General features: G+C 44.5%; 1 protein-coding gene and 3 pseudogenes across 1 annotated transcript in view; 3 read left to right on the plus strand and 1 right to left on the minus strand.

Moving 5' to 3' along the window:
- Nucleotides 1–16,166, plus strand: part of LOC136318252 (GTPase IMAP family member 4-like) — a 208,110-nt gene that overhangs the window by 137,541 nt on the left and 54,403 nt on the right. The gene's annotated exons all lie outside the window — the stretch shown is intronic.
- LOC136318258 (GTPase IMAP family member 1-like) overlaps nt 1–16,166 on the plus strand; it is a 230,604-nt pseudogene that overhangs the window by 106,860 nt on the left and 107,578 nt on the right.
- Nucleotides 1–16,166, plus strand: part of LOC136318262 (GTPase IMAP family member 6-like) — a 120,065-nt pseudogene that overhangs the window by 70,956 nt on the left and 32,943 nt on the right.
- Nucleotides 11,617–15,227, minus strand: LOC136318261 (GTPase IMAP family member 7-like; annotated as a pseudogene).

Raw genomic sequence — 16,166 nt, forward strand, 5'->3', positions numbered from 1 at the left:
TTATTATTGCTGAAAGTACTTCCATTTAATAGAGAAGGAATGTGTTAAAAAATAATAATAACCCATGCCAATGTCAAACCCCTTAGTACTCCTCCACCTCGCATCCCTCCCCAATTTTACTAAGATATAATGATTGGAGTATAAAAGCTTCCTGGCTCCCTACAAAAATACATGAAAATATCAGTTTTGGTAAATCCTGTTTTAATGAAATCACCGCAAATCTATAAAAAAAGAGAGACGTGTTTCAGTGTTCGGCTGAAGGGGGAAATCTCACCTGCAGAAAGGAGTCAGGGAAGGCTGCCTGGTAGAGGCGGACTCATCCATAATGAAGCCCCACCCAGAGGACACATACTGGGTAGAGGTGAGAAGAGGCTCATAGGCCAGGGACAGAGGCATGGGCTCTTCCCTGGGCACCTCTCTGACATGACTCAAGAGGCAAAGCCTGCCTAGGCTGAAAAATCAAAACTGTTACTTCTTGATTTTTTCAATGTTCACTTTACTGATTTAGAGAGAGGCAAGGAGAGCAAGAGAGAGACAGAAACATCGACCTGTTCCTGTGTGTGCCCTGACTGGGGATCAAAGCTGCAACCTCTGTGTGTCAGGATGATGCTCTAACCCAGTGTGATATCCGGCCAGGACAAAAAGAGTTTTCTTTGTGGCCTGAGTCCAGTCACGGTTGGGGCACTTCTAAGAGCATATTCCTATCCTGGCTCACCTCTGTATAGAGAAACCCTTGCCCTAACTCCTTAAGCACCTTTATTTTCATTGTAACCCTGTTTCTGTATTATTTATTGTCTATTTGTTCATTTTCTCTCTCCTGCCCCTTGGTATGAAACCCCATAAGAGCAGAGACCGAGTGTGTCTTGCTCTGTGTCCCTAGGTCCCTAATACAGTGCCTGCCACATAGTACAGGGTGGGACAGAAGTAGGCTCACAGTTGTTCCTATGGAAAATAATACAATAACTATGAAATAATCACAAACATTAACTGTATGCTTTGCATTCTCAGAAGGATAAAATTACTTTTTGTCCCACCCTATATATGCTCAATAAATGGTGTGAAATGAGTGATCATGAGCAGGCAGGAGGAAAAGACGAAAAGCAGTTTTACAAGGGCAGAGAAAGACTGAAGTGATGTCACTTTGACACTGGGGAACAAAATTTTTGTTGCATGCACAAAAACACTTGTTATGACCTAATTCGAGTGTACTGATCTTAAGTCTGATATTATTTCTCTCTAGGCTACAGTTTTTCTGCAATTCAAGATTATAGGTTTTTCCTCTTATTGTAAAATTTTCAACATTTAGTTTAACATAATGTCTTCTTGGGCATCATCTTTGTAAAAATATAATTTATATAATGCAGTAAATACACTAATACACTAAAATATGATTGCATCAGAATTTGTCTACAATTTCAAAATACAACATATTAAAATACTTAATCATAAAATTTGCGCAAAACTTATTTAAATTCTATTCAGGCAAGAATTTCTGTTTGTTGCTCTTGCGTTTGTGTACTTGTTGAGTACAATCACATTTGATGCTCCAGCAGTAGTCTGCTCATCACTAACAGCTCCAAGATTTTTGGGAAACTTATCAAGGTGACTGTTCAGGAAGTGAATCTTAACGCTGATATTACATCCAATCTCGCGGAAAGCCAACAGCATCCTTTGAACCAGAAGTTCATAGTTTTCTGCTTTTTTGTTGACAAGGAAGTTCTTTGTAACTGCCATAAAAGACTGCCATGCTGCTTTCTCCTCCTTATTCATCTTCCTCGCAAATTGTTCACCAAGTATGAGGGTTCAAATTTGAGGTCTATCAAATGCACCTGCAAAATTTTATCTTCTTGAAAGACAAGGCAGGAAAAGCAGACATAATATATTGAAAGCATTCACTTTCTCTATTCAAAGCCTGAACAAACTGCTTCATTAATCCAAGTTTGATGTGAAGTGGGGGGAAAATGATCCTGTCTCGATTAACTACAGGTTCATTCACAATTTTTTTGCTTCCCTACTTCCAGAGTTTCATATTTCGGCCACTCCTTCTGTGTCCAGTGTTTCTCCCGAGCTCAGCTGTCCCACAAACACAGAAAGCAAGGATACTTCATGAAACCTCTCTGTTGTCCTAGTAGGAAATTTTCCATTTTCAGATCCACACAAATGATCCAGTTATGCTCCTCATACTTCAGAAAGTCAAGGACAATTTTTATATCATTATAATCTTCTCACAGATGAGTTGAATAACCAATTGGAACCACTGCATAAACATTATCATTGTGTAGGAGAACACATTTCAGACTCTGTTTAGACAGGCAAGAAATAGCTGCCACTCTGTTGGACTGTAAGTGGTAACACCTAGCTGGCTGAGAACACTACTGATATCATGACAGTAAACAAAGTGTTTGTCTTTGGAAAAAAGTCCACAGAAATTTGTTCAAACTTCCTGAAATGGGATACTTTAGCTGACCGGTGAAGAATATTCTTTTCTTGAAGTCTAAAGGCTAATAACTCAGCTGCTTTCTTTGATAGGTCCAAATCTCTTACTAAGTCATTCAATTCGGGTTGGCTAAACTGCTGAGGGGTTAATGACTGCTTGGCATCAGAAGAAGACCTTTCAGATTCTACAACCATTTCCTCATGCATCTTATCAAAATACACTTGATCACAATGTTCATTCCTTTTTCCTTAGAAGAAATAAAACCATTGAAAACTGGAACCGGGAGTGTCTCAGAGTGTGGGATAGGTTGTATTGCTGAAGGAATACTAGGATATGCGGTCATATGCTGTTTTTTCTTGCCGACGCCCTTTGTATGGATCAGAGAGAAATAACAGTCACTGCTGTGGTCATTAGGTTCATGACAAACTATGGGAATACCAAAAGGCATTCCTTTGCATTTTCCTTTTGTCCAGTCACAAAGTATTTCCTCACAATTATGACACACAATATGAGGAGCCCAATTCTTGTCTTGATCGCCAAGGGGAACTTGAAAATAGGCAATATATGCACATGTCACAAATGATAAAATATTGTGCTTTTGACATTTAAGTGTGTAACAGCCACATATATAACAGAAGGTGTCAGGACTATTCTTACATTTACACCTATTCGAAGCAGCCATGCTTCAATCTTAAAACAAAATAAGAGGGTGTTCTTTTCAGATAATAATTTTTTACATTTAAAAACTACAGTTATGTAAAAGTGATGTTTGTAAAACATTAATTGCTTTGTGGTTATGTTCAATCCAAGAGTTGTTGCCCTTTAACTCCAATTTAAAAACCAATGAATGCCATTCACTGTAACAAAAAAAAAATTAAAATTGCCTAAAGACTAGACCATGTGCCAAAAAACAGATTTCAGATTTGGAATCAGCAATGCAGAAATATATAGAAAAAGTTCTAAGACCTCATGCAACAGAAAATGGAAAAAAAAATTGTTCCCCAGTGTAATAAATGAGAAGTAGCCCTGGCTGGATAGCTCCATTGCTTAAATCATCCTCCGATACATAGCAGTTGCAGGTTCAATCCCTAGTCGGGCACATACCGGAACAAACTGATGTTCCTGTCTTTCTCTCTCTCTTCCTCTGTCTCTAAAATCAGTCAATCAATAAAAAAATTTTTTAAAGTTTTTAAAAAGAGTGAGCCTGCCAGGAGGTAGTGCAGTGGATAGAGCATCGACCTGGGATGCCGAGGACCCAGATTTTAGACCCAGATTTTAAACCCAGAGGTCTCAGGCTTGAGTGCGGCCTCATCCGGCTTTCTCCATACATACAGTTGCCCAACATACTCCATTTTCTCCCAGGCATCCAGGAAACACTTTTAAGACAAAAGGAAGTCAAACTTCCCTCCCTGGTCACTCTCCCCTTTACCAGCCCACATTCCCTCTGATCAACTTCCAGAGGTCCCTAAACAGCCTAGCAGCACAATGGAGATTTAAATAAAGAAAGAGCTGTCCCCAGAACCCTAGTGGAGACGCTAGAGAAGCCCCCACCTCCCTCTCTGGATACAGCCCTCCCCCCACGTCGGGCTGCCCCCCCCCCCAAATACACACAGAAAGGTGGTCAGAGAAGCTTCCAGAGCTCGGCCTGGGGAGGGCTCAGTCCAGCCCACAGGGCTGTCATCGCTGAGAAGCCAGAGCTGTCATAGGGAGAGCACAGCTGGCTTCAATGTAGGTAAAATGAGAAATGTTATTTCTGGCAAACATGGACCCCCTTCAGCTTTCAGGTATCAGAATGCAAACTGCGCGCAGGTTGGGGAATATTCCAGGGAAACCAGGGTCCCAAAGGCCAGCTTCGCCCTGTGTGTTGGCAGTGCACTGGTGGCGCAGTCCCAAATAAGGACTCCAAGGAGCAGACTCCACTCCCTTTCTTTTTCCTCCACCTCCCACCAGGCCCTCATCCCCTCCCAGACCTGCTCCCTCCCAGGAAGGCCGGAGCCCCTCCCCCCACCGACCCCTCCCCAAGGTGGACTGGGGAGACCAGTGCGGAATGACGAGACTGGCTCAGAGCTCTGAGATCCTGCCCGCCCTCCAGGCAGCTCCTGTCCCCTCACTGGGCTACTCTCCCCGTGGTGGTGTAGGCAAACAGCCGCACTCAGGTACCTCAGTCCTGTTGTCCTGCCTGTCATGGTCTCCAGACCAGCAAGTTGGACCTGCCCCATCCCTTTTACAGGCATCCCCAAACTAAGGCCCGCCCGGGGGCCACATGCGGCCCCCTGAGGCCATTTATCCTGCCCCTCCCCTGCACTTCCAGAAGGGGCGCCTCTTTCATTGGCGGTCAGTGAGAAGAGCACTGTATGTGGCGGCACTCCAATGGTCTGAGGGACAGTGAACTGGCTCCTTGTGGAAAAAAGTTTGGGGACCCCTGCGTGGAAGCAGCTGCCAGTTTCCTGGGAGCCCAGAGTCTCTAACAGGGCGGTGGGAGGGGCCACAGGCAGCAGAGAGTGTGTTTGTGTGTGTGGGGGGGGGGGCGCGGCCGGCTCTGTGGGATCTGGGTCTTTCTCATCATCAGTGTTACTGAGGAGGAAGAGATTTCTCAGCAACCAGAGCACAGATGCAGACAGGGCCCAAGTTCAGAGTTAGTACAGGTCTCTGTGCAAAATCCAGGTCAGGAGGGATTAGGGATTGCAGCATACCACCTGTGGCTTTCAGTAAACAGCACAGACCCTTGTGCAGCTGCCCAATGACAGGGTGGTGGGCACATGAGAGGGTCTAGGGCTGCTGTCCTAGGATGGGCTGCACAGGGGTCCCTAGAGAGGAGTCGTCCTGTTCAGGGGCAGCAGGCTCTGTGGGGCTTCCTGCTGCTGAGAACAGAAATATGGCGTTTTAGTGGCTTCGACCAGGACACTGTTGCTTTCTCCCACAGGCTCCTCAACATCTGCCTTCCCTGAAGCAGCCTTCACAGCATCCTGTCAAATTTCTCACCTCCTCCTCCAGGAAGACCTCTCTGAAATCCCTAGCCAGACTAACTCTGGACCCCAGACTAATGCTTCTTCCCAGGCAAAGAGCTCCTTCCCTGAGCTAGTACAGCACTTGAAACGCTAGAACTTCGATGCTTTCAAATAGCTCAATACCCCTTTGGTGAGAGGTGGTAGTGTCCCACAGCTTCCTACGTCACAGAAAGATTGAACACGGAGCAAGAATTTTTCCAATTTCATTTTAGTATGGTAAAACACACACATACACACACACCCACATTAAATGGACCATCTTACCCATATTTAGTGTGATGTACACTCACATGGTTGTGCAAAGAGCTCTAGAACTTGTCCACCTTGTGACTTTGAAACTTCGCCCCCATTGGACGCAGATTCTCCTCCCCTACCCCAGGCCCTGGGAACCCCCTTCCTACTTCTGTTTCTAAGATTTTGATGACTTTACATACTTCATACTGGGGGAATCAGACAGGGTTTGTCCTTTTGGGGACTGACTTTTTTGTGCTTAGTATCATGTCCTTGGGGTTCATCCATGAGAGGAGACCTGTAACCAGGGTGCAGAGGCCAGCCACTCCATGACTTGAGCTCACACTTTCACACCGAGCTTGGTCATTGAAGAGTCAGAGATAGCCCTGAGCCTTCTGAGACCCTGAGGAAGGAGGAGCAGGCTTTGAGGGGCTGACCTGTCCCCAGGGGCCATCTTCTCTCTGGGCTGGTCTTGTTAGGAAGCTGAAGGAATGCTGTCACTGCTGGGCCTATTTTTGGGACACTAGCTAACCTCTCCCATCCCTCACCCCACTTACCTCCCTTAGTAAGGAGCACCCATCCAGGGAGACTCCCACCCTCCAGCATTAGGTTCACTCACATCAACTCGATTCATGAAAAGTTCAAACTGACCAAAGCCTTCAACCGGTCATGGTGGCACCCGGCTGTGTCACTCCCAGAAGTACAGTCCACTCAAGGGCTGTCATGGGCCGAGTGCGATATCATGTCCCCAAAATAGAAAAGATAGACAACTGAGTTAAGAAAAGTTTCATTCCAAAAATAAAATATTAAGCATTGGAGGAGAAGTCGAAATAAAACTAAAGCTTCAAATAACTCCTCAGTGATGTAGCAAATTGACTCTCTGCTGAGCTGACTATTTTGTTAAACGCTCTTCCAGCCCTCGGGCTTTGGGAGAAGTGCTTTTCCACAGGAAGGCTGCCTCTGATTTTGGCTGGGCCCTGACCTAAAGAAAGATGGGTGTTCCCTGCCCACTAGTGGCTTTTGTGGCTAATGACAAGGGCAGGGAGTGGACAGAACTCACTCAGCAGGAGAAATAACCCTGCTTTCTGCCCCCTCCTAGACTCCCAGGTGGGCGCAGGAGGGAGAGGGGCTGGATTTTTAGCAATGGAATAAAGCAGCAAGGGGGTGGCTACCAGGCGCCGGCAGTGTATTGACTCAGGAACTCAAAGACTCACAAGATAAATCCCCCACTCAAGGAGTTTTGTCACACGATGAGAAAATAGACTAGACCCTGGAGGGCTCGCTCACTGGTTAGAGCCTCGGTGTGGCGTGTGATGTCCCACATTTGATCTGGGTCAGGGCACAGAGGAAAAGTGACCATCTGTTTCTCTCCCCTGCCCTCTCCCCATTCCCTCTCCTCCCCTCACACAGCCAGTGGCTCGATTGGTTCCAGTGTGGTCCCCAAGTGCTGAGGATAACTCGATAGTCCCAGCATCAGCCTCTGGTGCTAAAAATAGCAGGGATGATTCCAGCATCAGCCCCAGATGTGGGTTTGCTGGGCGTATCCCAGTCGGGGAGCATGCAGGAGTATCCTAGTTGGGGTGCATGTGGAAGTCTGTCTCACTATCTCCCCTCCCCTCTCCTGAAAAAATGTAATTACGTGTTGTTTTACTTCAAAGACAAAAAATACGTGTTTACCACACTTTGGGCAAATGACAGTAATTTGTCTGAATTAGATATAAATATAGTTTAATTTTTTTAGACAAGTATTCTTCTTATCATGGAAACTTTCCAACACATGACAACCGTGGAGAGAAGAGGGTATAATGGACTCCATTCTCCTCCCACCCAAGTTCAAGGTGTCCATGCCTAGTCGGTGTGGTTCCGTCTAGCCCCACCCTCTGTGTCCAAATACCATGGACCATGCTCGAGCAAATCCCAGAGATCAGAAAAGGTAAATGCTCTTTCCTTGCATAAGCACAGTAACCCAAGGAGAAGTAAGAATTAATAATTCTGTATTAGCAAACATCCACTAAGTGTCCGAATTCCCCCACCACGTCTGCACTTGGAGAATCTGCTTACAGACTGAACCCCTGGCTCTCCCCCGGGAGCTCCACACCCTCCCTGGTCCTGAGGGCAGCGCAGCCAAGCACCCCAGCTTCCAGCTCAGGCCTTCTCCCTCGTAGAATGTTTTAGGTTTTCTAGTAAGCAAACTTTCATTACTGGATTTTTGGCTACTTCTCTTTGGAGAGTTACTCTATGTTTTCTCTTTCTTGCTTTTCAAACCCGGGGTGGGGGGAAATCACATGTCAAATTTCTTTGCCTCTGATTTTCTCTTTTTTCCTGTAATTGCCATCAAACTTTGTTCCATGTCTAAGGGGATAATTTAATTATAAAAGTCTGCTTTTTCTGACTCACTTCCATCTGGAGTTCCTAAAATGGTTCTATTTATTCCTCACACAAACATTTACTAGCCATCTGCAGGGTCCTTTAATATATACATTCTATAAAGGCAGCAGGCAGGCCGCAAGGTGTGGGAGAACTGCCCTTAGTCACTGGACACCAGTTCTCCAAGTGTGCACTAGAGGGCGCCACTCCACCACTGCCATTGGTTACAAAAGATCTTGAGTGACTCAATAGGGCACCTATTTAAGTCATGATTGACATGACAGACATGGTTTCTCTGCAGGACCACTCTGATGCCCTGCACACAGAGGTGCACAGGTGCTACCTGCTCTCAGCCCCAGGAACCCACGTGCTACTCCTGTGATGCAGCTGGGCCGATTCACCAGCCAGGACCAGCAGGTCATGCAGAGGGTGAGGGAGCTCTTTGGAGAGGACACCCTGGGATACACAATTGTCCTCTTCACCCACAAGGAAGACCTCGCTGGAGGCTCCCTGATGGAGTACATCCACAGCTCAGACAACAAAGCCCTACGCATGCTGGTGGCAGCGTGTGGGGGATGAGCTTGTGCCTTTAACAACCAGGCGAGAGGGAGTGAGCGGGCTGACCAAGTGGGGGAGCTAATGGGTGTGATTGAGGGTCTGATGATGGAGAAGAGGGGGGCCCACTACTCCAATCGGCTGTACCCCCTAGTGACAGGACCAGCGTGTGGGCCCGAGCAGTCAGAGGAAAGAGTAGAGGATTTCAGAGGGGCTCTTATACAGCACATGGAAACTCAGAGATGTCACACAACTGTGGCCAAAGAGAATTGCTTAAAAAGAGTCCTAGACAAAATATTAGTGTGGATTCTATTTTATATTCAGTTGTTTGTCAAATTGATAATTCTCTTATTTTGTGTATTGCTCAGAATATGCTGTTTTTCTTACTGCTTACTCTGTTGCTTGTGCAGTTTGCTCTGTAGCTTAGGGTTAACTGTGCTCTGAAAATTAATGGTAATTCCTGGACAGAACATTGGTCCGAATGCAAGAGTCCTGGAGGACAGTGATGGACCAGTAACTATCTCTGTGATATAGAGGGTGAGTCACCGGACCTCCTCTATACACGGCGGCGTCTGATGTCAGTCAATGCTTCGGATACTGCAAAGTGTTTAAAACATTAATATCACTTCATTTACTAATGAACAAATTCTTATAAAAGTTAGTTTCTTTTTAAATATAATACAAAAAATGTTTGAAGGCTGTATACATAACATTTCTCCCTTTTGCAAATATCTAAAGCAATTTTATGTTCTTGGAAAATAATTTTCTTCTTTAAAATGCTATGATATCCACTGAATTAAAAAAAAGATAACATTTCTACTGAATGATATAAAATAATAAGAAGAAATCTGTGAAGTTCCTGAGATCACATTTATAATACTGTTCTTTCAACAATGAAACCAATTATGCCCACTAACGACATATATCACACTCATGTACCTGGTGACGGTCATGGGAGGACCAAGAGAAACACTGGGTACATAATTAGTATCAAAGAAAGTGGGTATCGTTAACATTTATCTACGAGAATTATAGCAACAAAGATGGCCACTTAATTAGGGACTTGGGAGAAAGTCAAGTGCAGGGGCCTCCTACAAGCTGTGGACACAAGACATGGAAATGACAAGAGACACTGCTGGTAACAGTGAGGAAATTGTGCCCTAACCCCAAGGGGGTGGATGAGAAATGGAATCCAGATGAAGAGTTGGGTAGAAAAGGTGTGATGTCTGGCTTAGTGTTGCAGGTGACTTTACAGGGAGAGGGGCGGGAAAACAAACACCAGACCTTGCATTTGTGCCCAGAAGGAATTTCCTGGTTGGACTTCCCATTGACAGAAGCCAATCAGAAGTCAGACAGCCAGAGATCGCACTGATTTTGTCAGATCTGAAAAGGGCCTCAAGGTCGTTCTTACTAAATGCTGGTCTTGCTAAGTGTTAAAATATAATATATTATTTTGCAGACGAGCTATAAAAAAGATTGAGGTTGACAAGAACTCATCCTGGGTAAGTATGGCCAACTGAGAAACAAAGACATCAACATGAAATTGACCAAATAGTGTATATAAGCAAGTGCTAAGCCTCCATTCTGAGAGACAAACTTGGATATGAATCCTGTCTCTTTACCTTGATGCAAATAAATAAAACTCACTTGTGACAACCATGTATCCATCTTATATATAACAACGTAAGTGGCAAAACCCTTGAGGTTGTTAACAATGAGATGCACATAGATCACCCCCTGGGACAAAGAGCTAAGGTGAAGGAGGGTAAGGGTGGATCTGCAGAGGCAAATGAAAAATATTTGGCACAGAAGAGAGTTTTAAGTTACAGTTAGGGCCATTTTAAGTTAGGATGGTGCCTTAAAAAAAAGAGAGAGAAAAACAGTAAGAGCAGGGGTCCCCAAACTTTTTACACAGGGAGCCAGTTCACTGTCCCTCAGACCGTTGGAGGGCCGGACTATAAAAAAACTATGAACAAATCCCTATGCACACTACACATATCTTATTTTAAAGTAAAAAAACAAAATGGGAACGAATACAATATTTAAAATAGAGAACAAGTAAATTTAAATCAACAAACTGACCATTATTTCAATGGGAACTATGCACCTCTCACTGACCACCAATGAAAGAGGTGCCCCTTCTGGGTGTGCGGTGGGGCCCAGATAAATGGCCTCAGGGGCCGCATGCGGCCTGCAGGCCGTAGTTTGGGGACCCCTGAGTAAGAGAGTTTAGCGACTTCCAGGACTCCATGGACCACACAACATCTTGCTGGAGAAGCCGGCTGCTTCCCTAAAACAGCGCTCAGAGACGTAGACTGAAACCATGTGCATCAGCAGTGGTGCTAACGCTAGGCGTGTGCAGGAAGAGTTCTTATCTGAATCTTCCTAAATTGAGTCTGCGAACTCAGTGATATATTTATTGTCAGAGTATGCCAATATTGAAAGTCCTTAAGTTTGCTGGCATTGTGGGGATGGGTGGGAGGAATGAGTGGGGAAGATGCTTCAGGTTAGCTATCACTGTGTAACAAACAACCCTAAAGCTTCATGGTGAAAACAACAAGTATTATTTTCACAGGAATCTGGGGACGGGCTGGGACATGGTGAGCAGCTCCTCTTTGCTCTCTGTGGCTCCATCTGCAGTGCTCAGTTGGCAGCAGGAGAACCCACGTCCATGTTGCCTCCCATGCACGGCGGGGCGGTCACGTAGGCTCTGCTGGCTGATGTAAGAGCAGCGGGGGGAGTGGGCCAGAGACTCCAAGTCCTCTTCATGGGGCCCCTCCGCGGGCCACGTGGGCTTCCTCACATGGTGGCCAAGGTCCAAGGGCAAGCGCCCCAAGAGAGCAAGGAGGCCTTGTCCCTAATCCCACCTCAGAAGCTACAAATGCCCACTATTTATGAAAACAGTCACAAAACTCATCGAATTTAAAGGCAGGGATACAAACCACAGATAGAGTAAAAAGCTCAGATTATAAGAAGAATAGGTAGGATAGAGAATAGTGTTATGGCTGTCTTCAGAAAATACAATCTACCATATTAACTAATTGTAGTAAATTAAGAAAAAGAAAAAATAAAATGTACCTTATTTCCAAAATGCATGACATATTTTTTAAAGAATAGTGCATAAACCACTTAACTTATCTTAAAATATTATACATTTCTTCCAGCTTCTTTACTTATATTTTTAATGCATTCATCATATCTCTTCTTTAGGTATTTTATTTTTTCCTCCTTTTCTTGATCTGATATATTTAGCCTTTTTACTGGTTTAATTTCCTTCATTAATTCATCAGCATAGATTATCTCCAAGGCCTCTGCTTCTCCTCTATGTCCTTGTAGACGGCGACAGAGAAGTGAGTCCCCCCGTTCTCCTGCACCATCTTCTCTATCAGCTCCACCAGCTCCTGTACTTGACCTTCCCTCTCAGCCTCGTCTGCACTTGGGCTGTTATTGAGGCTCAGCAGCGGTTCCCACACTCCTGGATGATGTTTCTTAGGTCCACGTCTGCCTCTCCTATGAACTAACTCAAGCTCTGACCGACCAACATATCTTTGCATGTGAACAACACGATCATGTACTTCATGGCTGCCTCCCCAAAGATGTGCTTGAGCAGTGCAATTGTTTTGTACTCTTCCTCCGTGAAGTAGCCCAGCTGCACAACCAGGAGGATGGCATGAGGCCCAGGGCGGGAGAGGACGACACACTGGCTAATTTCCTCACAGGCTGTCATCAGTGTCTCCTTAGTGTCGAAGAGCCCTGGGGTGTCCACGACAAGAAGGTTCCTCCCCTTCCAGTTCTGCGTTGCTCTCTGACACTTCTTGGTAAGAGTTTGGGCAGCAATTCTAGAATCAAATTCACTTCTCCCAAGGATGCTGTTTGCTGTTGCACTTTTCCCATTTCCTGTTTTTCCCACCAGGACAATCCTCAGAGTGTTGTCCTGACAGCCAGCCATGTTTCTGTCAAGAGGTTCTGGAGTGTAGGTGCCCACAAGACCTTAATGCAGGAAAAGAGAGGAGGAAAGGGTTAACTCAGGTAAGAGGGCACCATTCCCAAATCTCTTTTCTTCATTCTTTCCTCCCTGAAAATATGTAATAGTCTATGACATTGACCCCAGTGAGAGCAGAGATGACACAGCTCAGTTACTGTGGAAGAAATAATAAAGTAGCATTTTCCCACAAAGGGGCACAAGGTCTGGGTACTTTCACAGGGAAAGTCATCTAACCTTTAAACATCTGATCATCTCAGTATTAACTAAGCTGATCCTGTTCATATGAAAAAAAATAGAAACTTACAATTATCTCTACGAATCAAGTATACTATTGATTCCAAAACCTAAAAAACATTTCACCAATAAATAAAGCTATAGATATGTCTCATTTGGAAACATTAATACAAAATACTAAATATATTATTTATTGGATATCAAAAAATGTAATGCACGGTGATGAAGTGTGACTTCTTTTAGAAATACTCCGATGGTTCAAAATGAGAAAATTGGCTGTCACAACACATCCCATGTTAATAGAAGAAGAAGAAAATTAACTAGATGCAGAAAGGACATTTGACAAAACGCAACACTGACTTGTGTTGAAGGCATTTCATAAGATTGAAATCAATGGATACTTTTCTAACATGATTTTATATAACCTAAATAAAAGTTTTCTTGCCATCACTCTCTTTTCCCTGCAGGTGATAAATAGTAGGTTAGAAAGTTAAATAGTGGATTATAAGTTAAAACAATGGGTTATACAGGTCATTTGGATGAAGAAAAAAGAATGATCCAGCACCATCATGAAAATGAACAAGGAGGTTGAACTAGCTCAACCAGGAGTCACACATCGTAGTTTCTGTAATTACAGCAGAACAATGTTGACTCACGAATGGAGAGATCAGAGAAATGAAAACTGAAAATGCTAAAATAGACCAAGTTAATCATATTATAATATATGCATTTATAGTTGCTTCAATTACATCATGTTATAGATTCCATAGGGCAGCATCTCACATCTATAAGGATAAAGATGGTTAGTAGAGCGACTGTGGGGTAACCATGGAACCACGTAGAAAAGATAAGAGAAACCTGTGCCTCACACCACTCAACTGCCATGTGGATGAGAAGTTTACATGTAAAATCATAAAACAAACAGGGTTAATCTCTTTGTAAGGTGGTGTTAGGGAAGATATTTCTAAGATTTCAAATAGAATGAGGAAAAGGACTAGTAAGTGTGGTTACATAAAAATATCACACATAAGACAAATAGACAGTGACAGAAAATGATTTGTCTTTGCATGATAGGCCCACAAGACAATCAACAGTTCAAACACTATAGAGCTGTTCACCTAAAAGCTATGTATTCTTATTGATCGATGTCACCCTGTTAAATTTCATTTAATAAATAAAATAAAAAAAACTTAGTTCCTAAGATTGAATAAAAATATTGTCACTTTTTAAATGAGAACATTGATGTGTCCTCGAAATACTGAGACACTTGCCCAAGGTCACAGTGCTAACAGGTACCAGGCAGAGCAGAAATCCAATTACAAGTCTGTCTGACCAGCACGTCCCCTCCTAACCACTGCACACGGCGCCTCTTCCTGGTGTCTTCTCAGGACCGTGATTCTAAAATCCCATTGAATCAGAGGTAGATGGAGAGAGGGCAGGGAAGGGGTCCACACTCTTGCTGAGTGGAGAACTGGCAGGAAGCCTGTACCGAGAAAGTTCACAGGAGGGTTTCTCATGCACTGTTTCTCCAAATGGCCTGTCCTCCCCCAGGGCACCCCTCCCCACCTCATATGTCACACTACTGGGGTCACAGCCTCTTTATACTAAATCATGGAAAGGATTCCACAAACCACATTCTAGATGTCCTCTGTCATCCGAGATGAGGGTACCCCTGGAGAGTCCCTGTTCACGCTAGGATCAGGCTTCTTTATCAGTCATAAGAGGGGATTAGACTAGGTCGTCTCTGAATTGTCTTTGAGCTGTAAAAACCTGCCTTGGAGACATCAATATTCTATCGAGGAAGAAGAAATGGTAATCAGGCAACCCTGACAAAACAGTAAATGCATGAGATGCCACCAGTCAGAACACATGTGTCCTGTTAAGTATGAGACGTGCTGGCTGGGAGCCCTGTTGGTTAGAGCATTGCCCATATATGCCAAGGTTGCGGATTTGATCGCAGGTCAGGGACATACAAGAATCAAACAATGAATGCATAAATAAGTGGAACAACAAATGAATGATTTCCCCCCTTATCTATATCTCTTTCTGTCTGTCTCTCTACCCTTCTTTCTAAAATCAATAAAAATTTAATAATAAGTAAATACACATGAGACGTATGACACTGTGCTAATAATGCTCCTTACTCCCGTCCCAGTCTTTCACCATGGCCACCCTGACAGCATCTCCCTGCTGTGCTGCGGGCTAGTCCCTGGTCCCTGGTTCCTTTGCAGACCAGACCCACCCCCTGCTCACTCCCTGGACCTCCTGCCCTCACAGCTCTGTCCTCAAGGCCCCTCTCAGCCAGGCTCACCTTCTATTCAACAGGTTGAGGAGCTCTCAGGTTTTCTCCAAAGTAGTCCTCTGAGCTGGTGCTTATGCTGTAACTGTGAGGAAGGGGAAAGTGCTTGAGCCTCCAAACCACTGAGCCAGGGAGCTCAGAGTACGTGGGGCCCATGGGAATGTTCGCCTTTAAAGAGACTGAAATATTGTCCCATAACCTGCTGGCTGCTTTAGTTTTACCAAATTGAAACCTTTTCCTCTGTGAACCTGCTCTGGTACCTAAATTTCAAAGCTACAGTTGGTATTTGCGTTATATGGTGGATACAAGAAGCTCTTATTAATGATGTAATTCTTCTTTTTCTTCTTTTCTTTTTTTAGTAAGAGAAAGAGAGAGGGACAGACACCGATAGAGAGACAGGAAGGTAGAGAGATGAAAAGTATCAACTCATACTTGTAGCACCTTAGTTGAATAGGTGCTTTCTCATATGCGCCCTGACTGGGGGGAGCTACAGCCAAACCAGTGACACCTTGTTCAAGCCACCAAATTTGGGCTCAAGCCAGCAACCTCAGGGTTTTGCACCTGGGAAATGACCATAGTCTTGCTCAGAAACTCAGGCACAGTGTCTGGTCGTGTTCCCCGGTGCAGTGGGAGACTGCAGGGGATTCTGGGAGAAGAGAGTCGGGAATGCGACTTGGTGTATCCTCAGGGTGCTTGCTAGTGATTATATGATATGGAATTTGAATGTGGTCTCTCAGAAGGGTCTCAAGATACCCATTTCCAAATTAACAAGACTCAGGTACAAAGCCAAAGAGGTCTAAACTATTGGTATCCAGGAGGAAAGAGGAAGAGGAGGCTGGAGAAAAGTCTTCCAGTGACCACACAGCTTCTCTGGTTATTTCCATAGGGCTCTTGCAAGCTTGAAAGTCAGCATGACTGACAAGTCAGCAGGCACCTTTCCCTCCCGCCCTTTCCACCGCCTCCCACCTCAGGCCAGACAGGCGGTTTATCTGAGATTTACCCAGGGGTAGATCAACAGGCTCTCATTGTTTCCAGGTGAGAGGCAGGCTG

This window comes from Saccopteryx bilineata, unplaced genomic scaffold (genome assembly GCF_036850765.1).
Source record: "Saccopteryx bilineata isolate mSacBil1 unplaced genomic scaffold, mSacBil1_pri_phased_curated manual_scaffold_23, whole genome shotgun sequence".
Lineage (NCBI taxonomy): Eukaryota > Metazoa > Chordata > Mammalia > Chiroptera > Emballonuridae > Saccopteryx > Saccopteryx bilineata.